Source organism: Cyprinus carpio, chromosome B24, assembly GCF_018340385.1.
Source record: "Cyprinus carpio isolate SPL01 chromosome B24, ASM1834038v1, whole genome shotgun sequence".
NCBI classification, from domain to species: Eukaryota; Metazoa; Chordata; class Actinopteri; order Cypriniformes; family Cyprinidae; genus Cyprinus; species Cyprinus carpio.
In genome coordinates, this window is record NC_056620.1 from 4,425,803 (window position 1) to 4,442,022 (window position 16,220).

The window sequence follows — 16,220 nt, forward strand, 5'->3', positions numbered from 1 at the left end:
GATAACCATTCCATTCCTTATAAATTATTGCAAGATCCATATGTCGATACTCCCTGGCTCAGAAAGTTAGGGCAACAATAGGCTATATGTGACATTTCTGAACAAGCTGCTGAACAAGTTAATTTTTCATGAGTGCTCTCTCAGAAAATGCCAGTTGGGTATTTGTTGAAGCCAAGACACTTATTGAGGTGCTTCAAATAAATCAATATATCTAGTTGAAAGAGACTAGACTGTGACTCATGTCTGAGGATCTGTTAGCCTTGCAGGATCTTAAATTATGAAGATGCGCTTGCGATAGAAAACAACAGCTGAATTGGATCCAACAGGGCCATGGCCAGGTTTTTCTCTTCTGCCTGGAAGAAAAAGATTCAGAGGGAACTGAGTGACAGCTAAAGATAAGCTTAAACCAGCATGATTTCCCATTCTTGTTTAGACTGTTTTATATTGGTTTGGTGCTGGTCACTAGCAAGATGGGTCAAGCAGAATGGCCTTTAGCTCAATGAAGGTTTGCTGGTTAAAGGTTAAAATTAGGCTAAATTAGGCATTCTAGGTGTATATGACTTTCATGTTTCAGACAAATCCAGTTATGTTAAAAATTATCTTTGATCTTTCAAGCTCTATCATTGCAGTCAGCAGGTGTTGCATTGCTTCAGTCCAAAAGATTTTAAATAAAAAGTGCCCATCCATAAAAAAGTGTCTCATACAGCTCCGGGGGGTGAACAAAGGCCTCTTGTAGCGAATCAATGTGATTTTATAAGAAAATAACCATATTCAAAACAATAATCAAAAAGTAATAATCACTTGAATCTAGCTTGTGCTCACTTGTGCTAAATGAAGCAGTTCCGGGGGAATGACATATGAGGTCAGCTTTGCGCATGCGCCACTCAGAAGTGATGCACGAGGAAAAGCAGCGGAGAGACCAAAACAAAACAACGGTCAAGAATTAGTAGTACAAAACAAGGATTTGTAAATAAGAATGTCGGAGGAATCTGGTATAAGCCAAGAGTAGACTGGTTCTCCTTTGCTAAAGTAAGGAAAGTCCTGTTGTTTTTTTTAGTAAGGGTGTTGGAGGATTTTTGTTCTAGAGGGCGCTATGGGAACGCTGTCAGCGTTGCCAGTGCCTGAAGCATGAATGAAAAAACGACAATGAACTTGACATTGGCAGGCGGAAGCCTATGACGTAAGCTAATGAGCGACTGCGGATATTAAAAGGGCACTTGTAGAACGCATCACCCTCTTTTTTGTCTTCACGCCTTGTGTACTAAGCATGTGCGTTTGACTCACGAGGGAGTAGGATGCGCTCACTGTTGCATTCGCGGAACTACTAGAGCAGAGGTCTGTACTCGAGTTTTGCCAGCGTTTGCACGAGCGCGTTTGCCACTCGGTGGAGTTGAAACAAGCTTAATGCGATGCATTGCGCGGCGGTTTCTGTTCTCGCCTGATTCTGGAGGGAATTAAGTGTTTGATCAGAATGTACGGTTCTCAGGGGAGATAGCCACGCTGCGAGAGGTGATTGCATTGAGAATGCCTGATTCTTTTGAAAATTTAGCGCCTCTCCCCCGCGTTTCGGGGTCTCGCGGGCTGCCGAGGCAGTTAATCAGGGCCGATCACGGGTATTGTAGGCGGGGCATGGAAGGAATCTGACGTGGAATGCTTTTTTCTTCCAGAATTCTTTTTGTATAGATTTTTTAGAATAGGAACGGTGTATAATGTGGGTTATCTACATTTTTGGTGAAGGAGGCTCCTGACTTAAAAAAAAAAAAAAAAAAAAAAGGCAAGTTTTTTTTTTTGAGTGGTTAGGCTCTTGTTTGAGCCTCCTCTGAGCCTCCTCATCTTCTCAGCCCAGGTGTGCGGCTCTCTTGAGCCTCCCTGATCAGCGGTTCTAAAAAAGGGCTAGGCTGAGATCACAGTTCCTGTTTCTCTCAACGGAGCTCTGTGGAGCCGCTTAGACAGAAACTGGTATGTAGGCTCTATGTGAGCCTCACTAACTGCGTCTAGCATTGAGTAGTCAGGTCCTTTCTCGTTTAGAGAAACGTTACGTTGAGACCTCCACTCTTAAGAGCTCCTCAACTAGGTGGGTGTTGGTAGGCTTCCTCTCGTTTAAGAGTGTTATCCTGCTGAAGCTTCCGCTCTCCATAGCTCCGCTTAGAAAGCACTATTGGTTTGTAGGCTCCTTTTTTGTGAGCCTCACTAACTATCTTTAGCTCTGAGTGTTGTCAGGCCTCCTCTCGCTCCTGAGGGTCGTCATGCTGAGGCCTCCACTCTTAAGAGCTTCTCTAAGAGGGTTGAGTGCTTGGCTTCCTCTCGTTTTAGAGTGTCATCCTGCTGAAGCTTTCACTCTTAAGAGCTCCGTCATGGGCAGTGATTGAGTTTGTAGGCTCTTTCTTTGAGCCTCGCTTACTGCCTCCGGTGCTGAGTGTAGCCAGGTCTCCTCTCGCTTTAGAGAGTCGTTATGCTGAGACCTCCACTCTTAAGAGCTCCCCTGCCAGGGTTGAGCGTTGTTAGATTTCTTCTCGTTTAGAGAGTCATTCTGCTGAATCCTCCGCTCCCCAGAGCTCCGCGTAGGCAGGATAGAGGTGTAGGCTCTTCTACTGAGCCTTACTAACTGCCTTTGATGCTGAGGTGGCTAGGTCTCCTCTCATTTTAGAGAGTCGTTACGCTGAGGCCTCCACTCTTAAGAGCTCAAACTAGGATTGAGTGTGTAGGTTTCCTCTCATTTAAGAGAGTCATTCTGCTGAAGCCTCCACTCTCCATAGCTCCGCTTGGACAGTACTTTTTGTAGGTAGGCTCCTCTTCTTTGGGGAGCCTTGCTAACTGTCTCTAGCGCTGAGTGTAGTCAGGTCTCCTCTCGTTCTAGAGAGTCGTCATGCTGAGGCCTCCACTCTTAAGAGCTTCTCTAGGAGGGTTGAGTATTAGGCTTCTTCTCTTTTAAGAGAGTCATCCTGCTGAAGCCTTCACTCTTTAGAGCTCCATTAGGGGTCAGTGATATGAGTTTGTAGGCTCTTCTACTGAGCCTCACTAACTGCCTTTTGACGCTGAGTGTGGCTAGGTCTCCTATCGTTTTAGAGAGTCGTTATGCTGAGGCCTCCACTCTTAAGAGCTCAAACCAGGATTGAGTGTGTAGGTTTCGTCTCATTTAAGAGAGTCATTCTGCTGAAGCCTCCACTCTCCATAGCTCCGCTTGCACAGTACTTTTTGTAGGTAGGCTCCTCTTCTTTGGGGAGCCTCACTAACTGTCTTTAGCGCTGAGTGTAGTCAGGTCTCCTCTCGTTCTAGAGAGTCGTCATGCTGAGGCCTCCACTCTTAAGAGCTTCTCTAGGAGGGGTGAGTGCTAGGCTTCTTCTCGTTTAAGAGAGTCATCCTGCTGAAGCCTTCGCTCTTTAGAGCTCCATCAGGGGCAGTGATATGAGTTTGTAGGCTCTTTTTGAGCCTCACTTACTGCCTCTGGCGCTGAGTGTAGCCAGGTCTCCTCTCGCTTTAGAGAGTCGTTATGCTGAGGCCTCCACTATTAAGAGCTCCCCTGCCAGGGTTGAGCGTTGTAGGTTTCCTCTCGTTTTAGAGAGTCATTCTGCTGAAGCCTCTGCTCCCCAGAGCTCCGCCTAGGCAGTATAGTGGTGTAGGCTCTTCTACTGAGCCTCACTAACTGCCTTGACGCTGAGTGTGGCTAGGTCTCCTCTCGTTTAGAGAGTCGTTATGCTGAGGCCTTCACTCTTAAGAGCTCAAACTAGGATTGAGTGTGTAGGTTTCCTCTCATTTAAGAGAGTCATTCTGCTGAAGCCTCCACTCTCCATAGCGCCGCTTGGACAGTAATATGGTTGGTAGGCTCCTCTTCTTTGGGGAGCCTCGTTAACTGTCTCTAGCGCTGAGTGTAGTCAGGTCTCCACTCGTTTTTAGAGAGTCGTCATGCTGAGGGCCTCCACTCTTAAGAGCTTCTCTAAGATGGTTGAGTGTTAGGCTTCCTCTCTTTTAAGAGAGTCATCCTGCTGAAGCCTTCGCTCTTTGGAGCTCCGTCAGGGGCAGTGATATGAGTTTGTAGGCTCTTTTTTGAGCCTCGCTTACTGCCTCTGGCGCTGAGTGTAGCCAGGTCTCCTCTCGCTTTAGAGAGTTGTTATGTTGAGGCCTCCACTCTTAAGGGCTCCCCTGCCAGGGTTGAGCGTTATGGGTTTCCTCTCACTTTAGAGAGTCATTCTGCTGAATCCTCCGCTCCCCAGAGCTCCGCCTAGACAGTAGGGGGTGTAGGCTCTTCTACTGAGCCTCACTAACTGCCTTTGATGCTGAGTGTGGCTAGGTCTCCTCTTGCTTTAGAGAGTCATCATGCTGAGGCCTTCACTCTTAAGAGCTTCTCTAAGAGGGTTGAGTGTTAGGCTTCCTCTCGTTTAAGAGAGTCATCCTGCTGAAGCCTTCGCTCTTCAGAGCTCCGCCTAGGCAGTAGAGACCTCACTACTGCCTTTGAGGTTGAGTGTGGCTAGGCTCCGCCTAGAGCTCCGCCTAGGCAGTAGTCACTACCTGCCGCTGGCGTGGAGTGTAGCTGGGTCTCCTCTCGCTTTAGAGATTCGTAAATACTGAGACCTCCACTCTTAGAGCTCCAGACTTGGACGGTGAGTTAGTCTATGATGATTGAGCATGAGCCTGCACGTAAAGCCTAGTGTTTCGCTAGTAGGGATGCTGTTCCTAAAGTCCTGACTTGGGGATATGGTTACCTAGGCACTTTTCCCTCAGCATGGCGGTGTTGGTATACCGTTTCCATAGCGCCCTCTAGAGGACGCAGCGTGGAGTTCTCTTTCGAAAGGGAACGTCTCAGGTTACGCATGTAACCATGGTTCCCTGAGAATAGGGAACAAGACGCTGCGTCTCTGTGCCATGCTTCGGAATCATGCCGTGTCTCCTCAGACAAAAAAAGAGGGTGATGCGTTCTACAAGTGCCCTTTTATATCCGCAGTCGCTCATTAGCTTACGTCATAGGCTTCCGCCTGCCAATGTCAAGTTCATTGTTGTTTTTTCATTCATGCTTCAGGCACTGGCAACGCTGACAGCGTTCCCATAGCGCCCTCTAGAGGACGCAGCGTCTCGTTCCCTATTCTCAGGGAACCATGGTTACATGCGTAACCTGAGAGGTTTTCACGAGACTCACCAACGCATGCGCAACGCTGACCTCATACGTCATGCTCCTCGAACTGCTTCTGTGTACAACTGTTGGTGCAAGCTAGATTCAAGTGATTATTACGTTTTGAATATGGATATTTTTCTTACAAAATCTCATCAGTTCGCTACAGGAGGCCTTTGTTTGAAGCAATGCGACACCCGCTGACTGAAATGATAGACCTTGAAAGATCAAAGACAATTTTTTATATAATTCCGACTGGATTCGTCTGAAAGATGAAAGTCATATACACCTAGGATACCTTGGGGGTGAGTAAAACGCAGCCTAATTTTCATTTTTGGGTGAACTAACCCTTTAAGCTCGTAAGTGCAGGGATCAGCATTCAGATATTAACTTATGCTGACAACCAGATTTCCCTTGTGAAAAAAAGAAGAAGTGTGTTTAGTACTGAATGTGCATTTGTAGTGTACTTCAAATCCTAAAAGTGTATTTTAAATCTGTACTTCAGATAATATAATATGGACCAAATAAAAAGAGAATTTGTGTATATTAAGAAAGTACACTTTCATGACATACATAATAATGTAAAATGAAAAGTATTCAATTAGAATGAACTTCCAAGTTTTGTGAAGTCAGGACATTGAATTCACAAGATACAGGCCATTTAGTCATTATCTGCCACATCCATAAGTATATATTTGCAACGATAAAAAAACACTAATGGAAATCACAGGAATTTTTTCTATAGATGGTGTATAACCAGTTATGTGCAAATCAGACAAACAGCCTTGAAAAAGAAGAAACAGAGTATCTGTTTACACTAAGTGCAAATAGCCCGCCTTGCACTTAGTGTAAATAGCATATATCGCTAAGAAAATATGCTATTAACACTTAGCCGCTGCCAAAAAGAAAAGTTCTAAGTATCTGCCAAATTTCATAATGGCTAGGCATTCAAATGTGACATTACAAGCTGCTTAATTTTAATCGGCTGCTAGCAGCCATGTTTGTTTGATTATGTGAGTGATATCTGAAGAATACATTGCTCCAAAAACAATGTCTAGCCATTTGTAACATGATTGATCGTAAAGCATCAAAGTTGTAGCTCCCCCTATGGGCACAGTTTAATGTAACTTGGTGAACATCCTCAGAATTTCCTGTGGTCCATAAGTCACAAGTTTTGTGAAGTTTGGACATTGCATTTACAACATAAATGTGTACTGTATAAGGTATAAACATTTGTTATGTTTGTACTTCACAATACAGGACAGTTTATGAAAGTGTACGATGCCATAGAGATTCATTCACAATACAAATTCATGCAGTGTATAAGCAAAGTTGGTGTGCACAAAGACGCTCTTGCAGTTTGTTATGTTGAAGTAGTGATTCTCATCTATCTCTATTGTAAGCCATCAGTATAAGAAATGAAAAAAAGTATACACAATAAATCTTCAAACATGTCAGAAGCAATTGTTTCAAAGCTCACCATAGCCTGTCAATTAAGCTTGCTTTTCATGCACCTGACAGTATCCTTATTACAGCCAGAAGCAAACAAATAAAATCCAAGCAAATGGGAAAAACATTTATTGTGTCTTGTTCCCTTTACAGCAACAGATGAGCTCCATCATTGCTTTTTTAGTATTTTCCCTCCTCGCTTTCTTTTTTTTCTGCATTAATCTCAGTTCAGTGCTTCCTCCAGGCCATGGCTGTGATATTGCTGTTTACCAGGGATCTGCCTGATTAGTAATAATGGTTAACCTTTTTGGGGGTTTGGCAAAACATTAATCAATGGGGCGGTTGATTAAAAAAAAAAAAAAGTTTAGTATGGGTGGGGGCACTGGGAGTCAGATTAGTGTGAAAAAATAAGAGAGGGGAGAGAAGATAATTATAAATCTTATGCCTACAGTTCAAAACTAAGGGTAGTTGCCTTGTGCTCATTTAAGTATTTTTTCATTTGCCAAATAAAATGAATAAAAATAAAATTTGACCTCAATACATGGTCTTCTTGCATGATTCATGAGCTCAGATTTTACCAAAGAAAAATGCTAACATTGAAATACTGGCAATGAAAACCATATTAAGTAGTTAAAAACACTGCTTCACTGCTCATTATTATTTTTTTGGTGGGGGGTTCTCTGCCAAATCAAATCAAAGTAATGTGGTTTAACCAATATGCAGAAAAACAGAAAACAGGTATAATGTAATATTTTGAAATATAATATATACACACAATATTACTATTATACTGTTTTGTTGAGCCTTATTGAGCTTCTTTCAAAAACATTTAAAAATCTTACTAACCCCATGCATACATGTGAATGTTATATATATATATTATAGATTCAAAATGATTAAGATGTGTACACACTCAGTTGCATTCAATGTGTTATTCATGTATATATTGGTTACACCAAACTTAAAAATTTCTTGAAAATGTTACTTTTTCAAAACCATATGAAACCAACAGGAATACAACAGTACATTAACAATATATTTTTTTTTTTATTATTATTTTGGACTACTTTTTAAAAGGCAAATAAAACTATGGACATTTCTATTTCTATTCTATTTCTATTCAATTGGAAATTGAAAATAAATATTGACGAGACGGTGGTTGTCAAGAAGTGGCCAGCAGGTCTCACCCCTCCTCTCGCAATATCATCGGCTGTTGCTCATTGCTGGTGTCTTACTTGTCAGAAACCTGAAAACAGGATGGCCTGTTGTGAAACAAGTGTGAAATTTATCTTCTACTGTAAATCCTCCCTGTCTAATTATCTATTTAAAACTATGGTAGTGAGATGCACTACCATAGTTTAATTGTCATTGTTGGAAAGAGAACAAAAAAAATATGAAAATAATAGTTCACCCAAAAAATGAAAATTTGCTGAAATTTTACTTAGCCCATCTAAGATGAGGTTGTTTATTTTAATATGAACAGATTTGGAGAAATTTAATTTACATCAATTGCTCCCTGATGGATCCTCTGCCATGAATGGGTGCCATCAGAATGAGAGTCCAAACAGTTCATAAAAACATAAAAATAATCGTCACCACTCCAGTCCATCAATTAACATCTTGTGAAGCAAAAAGCTGCATGTTTGTAAGAAACAAATCCATCCTCAAGATGTTTTTTATTAGTCTTCTAGTCCTCTATCCGCAAAATATTGCTTTGTTCGGTGAAAAAAATAAAAACAATCTCATCTGAATCAGGAGAGAAATATGCACAGATAAAGCATTTTCAGGTGAAAACAGAGCTCAACAAATATGTCAGTGGATTTTGACTCAGAGGATAACAGAGGATGGACTTTTTCACTGGAGGAAGGGTTATTATGGATTCATACTGTGGGCAGTAGTGATGCTTTAAAGTTAAAACGATTTAATAATGAATTTATTTCTTGCAAACATGTAGCTTTTTGCTTCACAGGATGCTAACTGATGAACTGGAGTTGCGTGGATTACTTGTGGATTATTATATTGTTTTTGACCTGATGACCTGAAAGTGAGTAAATTGTCAGCAAATTTTCATTTTTTTGGTGAGCTATTCCTTTAAAGTACGAGAAGTAAGACATTTTTTGCCACATGTGCCAGCAGAAATCATATATACGAGACAAGGATGAAAGTGTTTGCATCAGGGTCTCTGTTCTGGGTTTATTGTCCAGTAACTCTCTGCAGCCTTGACCAGTTGACTAGCATGGTACAGAACAGTTTAACAGTGTGAAAACATGTGCAAACATTTGTCATCCTCCTACACAGCACTGCACACACAATATAACACAGTAAACAACTGAAACACTGACACAAAGCACAAGACAGTCTCTTTCCTCCCATAATGCACTGCAGAGAGCATGTGCTAGGTATTCACTACAGGCCTGATTAGGGCGATGCAGATGTATTGTATGTGAAACATGTTTATTCGCCCAATTAGCACCCAAATAAGTGACATACTGTATGCAATCTCTGTAATATCTCCCGGAATGGAGAGAAAAAAAAATGGAGGGAGTGTGAAAGCCCTCCTCCTCTTCCTTCTGAAGCTCATAATGATGAAGTCTGTATGTGTTCTGTTCCTCATTAATGTGTGTCAGCCTTGACAGAAGGAAGGACATGCTGGAAACACTGCGCTTGCACTGCATGGCGATGTTTTACAGCCTATGCTACGAAAAAAATAAAAATTAAAAAAAAATAAAAAAATAACCTTGTATTGGTTGTATACAACATGCTTTGCACAACAAAGAGTCTGCAAGTAAAACACAGCTGATCGCAATGAACCTGTGAGTCTAATAGAAGACAATCATAATGAACATCAGATGGCATCATACACCAGTATGTGATGCAATGCTATCAGTCATTTCATCTACGATTATGAGTTTTTAATTTTAATAATTTTTTTCTATTGCTTTTAAATTTTCAATTAGTCATTTTGATATAGTTCAGTTTTTTAATAACAACAACAAGAATATTATGATTATTATTATTATTATTATTTGTATTATTATTATTGTTATTATTATTATTATTATTATTCATAATAACAGTAATAAGAATAAGTTTGCCGTTGCAGTCATGACAAATGCTGTGAGAGCCCTGCCGTGGCCCCACACAGGGCTTTGTGTTTATTTGAGCTTTTAACCCCAGGCTGAAGAACAGATGTAACCTCCTCCTGGCTGCTGACATGCGTCACATTCAGAGGGCTGTAGATTGTTTGACTGTCACAACATGTTTCACCAATGCCCTGTGGTACTTCTCTCAGTCAAAATACAAGGTCCTTTCTCTCAAACGGGTTGAAGATTGGACCAAAGCTGGTTTCATGTATGTATCTTTGAGGGCACACAAATAACTTTATGTCCTCTTTATGTGAATCCATGTTCTGACCTCATGCAACTTTATACACAACCGTTCAAAAGTTTGAGATCAAGGCAAAATTTATTTGATAAAAAAAACAACAGTAAAATAGCAATATTATTGTGAATTATTAAATTATTTTATAATTATATTTTTTCTATTTTATTTATTTTTAACTGTTTTTTATTTTATAGGTGCAAAGCTGGATTTTCAGCATTGCTACTCCTTCATTGTCACATGATCATTCAGAAATCACTCTAATATGCTAAGTTGGTGCTCAAGAAACATTTCTTATCATTATCCATCTCAAAAACATTTGTGCTGCTTATTTTATGCTAAGTTGGTGCTCAAGAATTTTTTTTTATTTTTTTTTATTTTATTTTATTTTGTTTTGTTTTTTTTTTGTTTTTTTTTATCTTTTTTTTTTTTTTTTTATTGTTTAATGAATGAAAATCCAAAATGAACAGCAATTATTTGAAATAGAAATATTTTGTAACATTCTAAATGTCTTTACTGTCACTTTTGATCAATGCATCCTTGCTGAATCAATTTAGTAAAAAAAATATACTTTTCACATACACTGAAAATCACCAAAACACACATATACCAAAATATTTAATTTAATTTAATTTATTAATTTAATATAATTTAATTTAATCTAAATGTAATAACTTTGACCCCCCCCCCAAATAATAAAGTATTATTATTTTATTTTATTTTATTTTATTTTATTTTATTTTATTTTATTTTATTTTATTTTATTTTATTTTATTTTTTCAGATGACTTCACAGAAGTAAAATGGGTTTTGAATGGCTTTTCATGTCGATGATAACTGTCTAATAGTTTTTGGGGCACATGAATATATATTGACAGATATATAGAGAGAGAAAGAGAGTGAGTGAGATATTGTATGTGAACCCAAACTTTACAAAACCTTAATAAATGTATTTCTCTAACCTCTACTGAAGGTGACATTAATCATTTTCCTTAGTTAGAACTTCCATTCCACCTTGAGAGCACCTCACCCGTTTTTATCAATATTAATGGTTCCCTCTCCTTACTTAGCCAAAGCTATTTCACAGTTGGTTAGTTAGGCCATGAGAAGTGTCTCAGGGGCGGTATATTAAACGAGCTTCCTAAATATTTTTCCGAGATCCCTAATCACGCCAGCAAACCTGCCATTTGTGCTAACACACTACAAAATTTCACGCAAGTCATTTATTTTCCCCGAATGGAGCAATTGCTCCGTTTATGCATGCCGCTAAGACCTTTAAGAAGTGCTTTGAGAATTCTAATTGGAAAGTGTTCAATAATGTACACACTTCCTGCACCGCTGTCACAGTCCGAGAGAGCCGTCGACCAGTATTTCTCTGTCTGAAGATGAACAGCGCTGTCGATTTCAGAGGGAAGAATGGTGTCTATGGTTCTTTCAGCCAAGTACCCACATATACCCACGCACTTGTTTGTCAAGAGCTAAATGGATTTTATAAGGTCACTAGGCTAATTGGCTGACCTGTGTATACTATATCACACTGAAATTCATTTGAAATTGGAGTTGCCAAACAGTTTGCAATTTCAAACGAAAACATGTTTTATTTAGGATTAATTTGCTTAAGTCATAGGCACTAATTGGCAGTCCTGTATTCAGACTGTCTCTTTATAATCAGAAATGAGAAACGTGGCTTTCAAGTATCCCATGAGGTCTCAATGTGGGACAATGTGTTTTCACTTCCTGTGCAGACAACCTTTAGTTGTCCTCAAACTCCTGCATGCTGCCAGCAGCTACGCTTTCACAATTCAATTCCCATCTCTAAATGAACCGTTCAGACTCACTGCCTGGGTTCTGACCTTGAATAGACGAATACAGCCAGGAAGGACATATTTCTCTCTTCCACACAGGGATGTATGGATTTCCATCCCAGCATTTATATGATCAGTGAACATCGGCTGAATCCAGAAGAAATGATAATCATAAAATCTTACAAGACCTTTGAAACGATTGGCAGCCGTCAGAGACTAGGGTTATGCAAAATGAAAGTGTATTAGTGATTGTTTGGTTCTAAAGTTATGCAATATAAGATATCGTTATCCTTTGTTTTGCTCTTTATGTACATTTTATGTTTTTTTTTTATAGTTTTAGTCTTTTCTACTATATTTGTTCTATTATGTTGACATCACAGGATATTCCGCCATGATTCCAGTTCAAACGAACGTATATGTTCCATTCAAAGTGCACTGAAGTGTGCGAGACGTGAATTTAAATTGTATTTATTTACCTTAGTATATGAGGTCACACTTGTCCGTGTGTGAAGACGTTGCGCAGCGCAAATCCGTGAATGAATATTCCGAAGTGAAGTAAACTTCATGCGCAGCGCAAATCTCAGGGGGCAGGGATTCTAAGTTTACGTGCCCTACGAAGTGGAATCACAGGATATTTCCCCATGATCCAGTTCAAACGAAAGCAATGAACACTGTGTAGGGACCATGTCAATGGGAACACAGTTCATGCACGGAACTCACTTCCAGCAAGCTGATTATCTGAATCAGGTGTGTTAACAAAGAGACATAACAAATGTGCAGAGCAGGGGGTCGTGAGGACTGGAATTGAGAACCGCTGGTCTATAGAACAGGGGTGTCAAAATCAGTTCCTGGAGGGCCGGATCCCTGCAGAGTTTTGTTCCAACCCTGCTCCAACACACGTACCATGTACAGTAGTTTTCAAAGGCTGCATTCCAGTCCATTTTTTATGCCCTTCACTCGCAAACTTCCCTCTGTCTCATTTACTCAGATATACGTCATTGATTTATGTTGCATGAGTGGCCACTTCTGGCGGAACCCTTGCGATGGGCTCCCTCTGTCAATAGGAAAGTATGCTTTTAGTTTAACTGAAACGTCCTAAGCCCTTGATCACTTTAGAATCAGCTATTCTGAACTATACTTAAGGTTTATTAAACTTGAAGTATTTACATTTTCCCACCTTACAAATTTGTTTGTTTACGATTGTTTGCATTCTATATGTATATAGGTATGCTTGGGCTGTTATAAATGTAAAAAAACAAACAAACAAACAAAAAAAACATTTGTATATTACAGTGTAGTTTGGGGTGGGGATAAATTAAACGCGATCTGCAATGACGACACAATCGTGTTGCATTGTGGTCTATGGAGTGGCCTGAAGTGTATGAAGTAGACCTCAGTCAAAATCGAGGGAGCGAGGGTCTGTCCATATAAACTTCCCTCATCCACTTCACGAAGTGGAATGCACTTCAAAATGGCGGCAGGGATTCCCCCGAGGGGAAGTGTGTAGGGAAGTTTGCGAGTGCGTGTCTAAAACTGGAGTGGAACGCAGCCCAATAATCCTGAAGGACTTGATTTGGACCAGATGTTTTAAATTAGGGTTGAATCTAAACTCTGCAGGGCTCTGGCCCTCCAGGAATTGAGTTTGACACCCCTGCTATAGAGAATGGGAATCTATGTCCTGCTGCATTGCATTCTGTGTAACGGTTGACATGTTTTAGGACATGTTCAGGAGCACACAGTAGACAAACACAAATCACCACAGAAAAAAGACAGCCATTTTATATGAATAATTTTTGGAAAACAGCTTACATAAGCTTAGAATAAAATGACTAATATGTAGGCTAAATCACCCTAACGAAAATGCATCATAGTTTTATTATAGTAGACGTGTAACAAACATGTTTTTGGAGTATTGTTTACCATTTGTAAAACCACAGTTTTACTAGAAATATCCTGGTTAATCTATGGTTAGTATAGCAAAATGTCTCCGGTTACTTGTTCCTGCTCTCAGGGAACCGAGGTTCCCTCTCAAGCTTTCACGAGACATCACAGAGACATTTCTCTGTTATGGGAACGATATACAATCCCGACGTGAGAAAGGCTACGAGCAGCCTATACAAGTCACATACTCAGCGAAGATTGAACATACAATTCCCATAACCAATAGCAACACTTGTTAGGTGGGCTCAACGCTGATAGGTGGAGATAAGCCAATGAATGTCTAAAGCCCAGGTACAGTATACAAAATAGCTTAATCGCTCAAGAGCTACATAATCTTTCTAAACAAGGAGCTGGCAATATCATTGTTTCTAAAGGAATTAAAGCCACAGCTTCACTGTTAATACAGAAACGTGGCAAAATGGTGGTACAATGGTGTAATTCATACATACACAGCCTCTCTCTCTCTCTCTCTCTCTCTCTCTCTCTCATAAATCAACACTTGAATTACACTTTTCTGAGAATAGAATATTGAAGTGGAGATCGCTAAACTGCAAGCTAACCTGTGTTTTCAGAAAGCAAGCGTGTTTATCTACAGTGGAGAGAGAGCGGGTACACATGGTTGCCAGGTTGACAAAGATAAGTAGCACACTTAGCAGATATTTCCATATTGCGATTTTGGTATGGTTTGTTTCGGGGATTACGTCTCTTTATATCAGGCAACCCAGTTGTGTTCCTCTGCGGCCAGATTAAACCTTGTTTTAGCCCATATATTATGCTCTATTCATATTCATCCTCACACTTTTCTTCTCAATTTTAAACATTGTTCTTGTATTCAAATTAAGCGCGGTCCACTGCTGCACACATGCCACAATTTTGATACAGGGCCAAACTGTAACGATACTCGTATCATCAAAACGAACACAGCACTAATTTTGAGGCAGCTTGCGGCGCTTGGGGGCTGGGCCAATCGTGCACTCTTCCCTCCTCTCCGGGCAGTCAGGACGACGGCTTGGCAGCTAACGGTGGGCGGGAGTCACGGCGCGGGTCACTCCGCTTGCCATGGTGCCCTTCCCTGGGTCCCTTTACACTTTTTTCCGCACACCTTGTTCTTGGTGTGGGGCAGCAGCGGTCATGCTAGCGGCTGCGGGCCTGGTGTCCTAGCACTATGATTAGCCATGTGCCAAAGAAGACCTCGATCTCGCAGGTTGCTGCTGGAAAGCGTGCCTCGGCATAACGTGGCAATTGGCATGCTTTTTAACTGGTGGGCGACACAGAGCTTTTCCGCACAGGGGCATCAGGTGACTCCTCACCTTCACGCGCTTTTCTGTGCAGGGGCATCAAGTGACTCCTCGCCTTTCCACGCTTTCTGCGCAGGGGCATAGGCGGGGGCAACATGTTGCTTTGAATGAGTGTGAGAGCGGAGTCCTCTACACACGGCAGCTGCTGATGAGGGGCTGGTATCGTGTCAATAAGTGAGCAGTGTCTTCCAAACACAGCAGGAGCTGATGAGGGGCTGGTATCGTGTGAATGAGTAAGGAGCCACTGATTGTGCTTTTCACACGGCAGAATGCTGCTTTGAGGCGTGGGGCTGCACACTTACAGTATTAGACAGTGGGTCGTGTGGCATCTGCGGTGACATGAGAGCCCTTAGTCCCAGTATCTGCACTCGGCTTACCGCTCCACCATGGAAGGGGGATGTGAGAAGCCGGGCTGATGTCCTGCAGGTTTGATGGGTGAGAGGAATGCTGACATTTTGTCAGTATGACCTCATCACCAGAGTCCTTAAGGTCCACCACTGATCGAGGGCAGATGGACTCATCTGGCATCTGAAGGCTACTCACCTGAATGCTGCAGAGGAGTGGCAATCCAGTTACTGCCCTCTGATGAGCAAACTTCAACAGTGAGCTGTTAATAGTTTATAAGACATATTCTTAGGTTGTTGAGCAAAGTGAAGAAGATGATTCTGATGCAGTTGTCGCGTGCACATTATTTTATGCTGCCTCTAGAGTGTGTCATTATTTGCATGCAATTTGCATACTTTGCGACAATTGGTCAGTCATTTGGACTGGCGTGAGCCGATAGGACCTCAGGAAAGGTTGGAAGAGAAGGAGTTCCCATAATGGAGAAATGTCTCCGTGATGTCTCGTGAAACCTCGAGAGGGAACCATGGTTCATTTGTGGTTACCATTGTTCCTAAAATAACCATGTTCTTTTGGTTTTATTTGTTGTAAAACCATGGTTATTTTTCATAAAGGATGAAGAAAGACATTATAGCTAGATCTCAAACAGTGGATTTTTTATCATGGTTCTATATCGTCATATTGCCCTGTCCTAAAACTGCTCAATGTAAAAGCATTAAGCCTATAGAGGTAACAGAATAACTTACTAAGGCTGCTTTGAAATGATGTGTATTGTGTATGCTATACAAATAAATAACTTGACTTGAGGATGCAGAAAATTGCAATCAAATAAATGTGCTTAATCCATGCAAACAAGTTAAATTTCATCCAAGTTCGGAAGTGAATATAGACATTTTATTTT